The sequence below is a fragment of the Sapajus apella genome, unplaced genomic scaffold, assembly GCF_009761245.1.
Source record: "Sapajus apella isolate SASKATOON/1434 unplaced genomic scaffold, GSC_monkey_1.0 scaffold192, whole genome shotgun sequence".
Classification (NCBI taxonomy): domain Eukaryota; kingdom Metazoa; phylum Chordata; class Mammalia; order Primates; family Cebidae; genus Sapajus; species Sapajus apella.
This window is the reverse complement of record NW_022437132.1, coordinates 929,867-932,611: the sequence shown is the minus strand read 5'-3', so window position 1 is coordinate 932,611 and position 2,745 is coordinate 929,867. Positions and strand designations below refer to the sequence as shown.

The 2,745-nt window shown below is 62.1% G+C and overlaps 1 long non-coding RNA gene across 1 annotated transcript; it reads left to right on the top strand.

Moving 5' to 3' along the window:
- The first annotated feature begins 357 nt into the window (after nt 1-357).
- On the top strand, nt 358-2,061 carry LOC116543653. Its single transcript, XR_004265661.1, has 2 exons — nt 358-1,432; nt 1,787-2,061. It is a non-coding gene; the product is annotated as an uncharacterized LOC116543653 (long non-coding RNA).
- The last annotated feature ends 684 nt before the right edge of the window (nt 2,062-2,745 follow it).

Here is a 2,745-nt window from a genome sequence, read left to right as displayed (position 1 = left end):
GGGTGTGTGTATGGTGTGGTATGTATGTGGTGTGCGTGTGTATGATGTGTGTATGGGGTGCGTGAGGGATGTGTGTGTGTGTGTGTGTGTGTGGTGTGTGTTGGGCCCAGGGCCCAAGAAGGAAGCAGGGCTGCCCATGGAAATGCCACTCTGGAGAGGCCTTTGTCCCTCCCTGCCCATCCTCCACCTCCCCCTCCATCCATCCCCACCTGTTCCTGTCCCCCTCCATCCCTCCCTGCCCATCCCCCCGTCCCCCTCCATCCCTCCCTGCCCATCCCCCCGTCCCCCTCCGTCCCTCCCTGCCCGTCCCCCCGTCCCCCTCCGTCCTTCCCTGCCCGTCCCCCCGTCCCCCTCCGTCCCTCCCTGCTTGTCCTCCCCTGTCCCCCACTGTCTGCCCCCGACCGGCCCTCCTCCTGCAGCAGGCAGCCCATCTTTTGTGCAGTCTGTGAGAAGGGCGGGCAGGGCCGGGCGGGCGTGAACCCGCTGGCATCCCATGTGTGCACAGCCCTGGCTTGGGCCTCCCAGCCCCTGCATCCCGAGCACCCGTGGGGCAGTTGGCAGCATCCTGGCACGGCCTGGGACATTAATTGGTGATTTTAATGACTGCTGGTCTGGCAGAGACGGAGTGACTACAGGCTGGGCCGAGCAGGCTGTGAGCAGAAGCTGGGAAAGGCACCCGCCCAGGTCTCCAGGGGAGAGGAGGGGTTTGCAGGGCCCGTCTCAGGACCTCCTTCCCGAGTCGGCTTCCTGGCCACGCACATTGGGAGCCCTGGGTAGGGTGCGGCCCCTGTACTTAGCTGTCTCTGGTGCTGGCAGTGCCAGTGGGGCACGAGTTCTGGTTTGGGCTGAGGCTGGCCCGCTGGTTGGGGTGGCGTCTGCCTGAGAACTGGTGTTGTCTGTGCCTTAAGCTTCCTGCGCTCACGGGGCCGTGGAAAAGCACTCAGTGAGCCTTTCCTGTCCCAGACGTCCTCCTGCTCCTCCTGATGCCCCGGCCTCCACGGAGGGCGACCAGCTCCAGCCCAGCTCTCGCCGTCTCCACCTCCCAGTCCCCTGATGCACCGGGAGCCTCCTGAGCCATGAACCCCTGCTGGCAGGAGTGGCCCCTGACCGCTGGGGACCCCTGCCCCGGCTGCTGTCATGTGGAAAGGATTCAGGGAGCAGGCGCTGCTCAGACTGAAGTGTGGGGGCCGCGCTGCCTGCCCCCAGCCACAGCTGCACACCCAGGTCACGGATGCGTCGGGAACAGCTGTGGCTCCCGCTGCTCAGCATCCATCACGCCAGGCTGGGAGCGGGTCCCCAAGCTTCCGGCTGGGCCCTGTCCATCTCCACTCTCAGTGGGGGGGGGTTGCTCTCTGACAGTGGGCAGAGGGTCCTCCTGCAGCCCCAAAACATCCCAGGCAGGGGCCCTGGGGCTCCGAGCAGCCAAGGACAGGTGAGCACCAAGGGGCTCCCAGCGGGCGTCAGCCTCATCTCCACCGAGGGACGCCAAGCCTGGGGTGGGGTTGGAGACCTGGAGCCCAACGGTGCCTTCCCTGGACACTAACGCTCGTGGCAGTAAATCCCGCAGGCTCGATGTGGGTTTCTGTGCCCTGCGTGGGAGGGTGCCATCTGACACCAGACACCCGAACTGTGGGATGCCAGGCCCTGGCTCCCCTGCACCCTAGCCCCCAGCCCATCCCCGGCCCAGGCACTGGGGGCTGAGCTCCAGTGAGAAGGGACGAGGCCTGGGGGGCTGTCTCAGCCCACCAGCAGGAGAGGACTGACTCCAGCCTCTGTGCCCACTTAGGCTGCAAGACCTGTGCCTGTCCATCCAAGCTCAACCTTCAGTTTCCTCGAGGCTCCTTGCCCAGAACGTCCACATTTGAAACTCCCAACACGGAGCCCCATTTCAAGAATAACCAGGAGGGAAAATGGTGGCTTCACATAAGCATGCCACGAAGAAAAACCCATTTCTCAAGATGGGCTCTGGCCGCTCAGACCCTCACCTCCCCTGCCAGGATGGAATGTCCCAGAGTCCCATTAGTGCCAAAGGCAAATTAAAACACACCCTGTAAAAATGTCTCTGCTGTCTCCAAAGTATTTATTTTTCTGAATGTGGGGAAGGAAAGTTTAATTAAGATGCCCTCAGGCGGGTACAAGGGGCAAGGTGGGAGCAGGGAGTGTGGTTCCTCCACAGCCTGGGTGCGGACGAGAGCCTTCAGCAAAGCTTTGCTTCCGAGGCTCAGAGGAAGGGGCAGAGGGGATGGGCCCAGCTCTGCTTTTGTCCTGTCCTCAGGGCCTGGGCTTGGGCAGCACCGCCTGGTGACACACAGCGCTGGGCTCTGAGGCTGTTTGTTACGCAGCGTTACTGTGGCCGTTGGTGACTGCTACAGAGACACTGTGCTGTGGGCAGGGTTCAGCCTGCAGGGCTGTGGTTTGTGACCTCTGGGCTAGGCAACTTCCAAGGTTTTTTCCAGTGCAGAATATGATTCCTAGAGAAAAAAAAAAAATCACACATTAGTTTTCTCGCATAGAACCCTACAACCAGAGACCATCACCGCATGGGGTGTTTTGCTTTCCGTTCTGTCTAGAAACCACGGCTTGCCGGCTTGCAGGGTCACGAAGAGCCACATCTCCTTCTGGGGGGCAGGGGTGGGGGCACTCGTGGCCTGGAGCTGAGGGTGCAGGGAGAGGACAGGGCGAGCCAAGCAGAACAGCCGTCTGTGAGTCATGCTCCCAGGACAACCAGCAAATGGCATGACACCT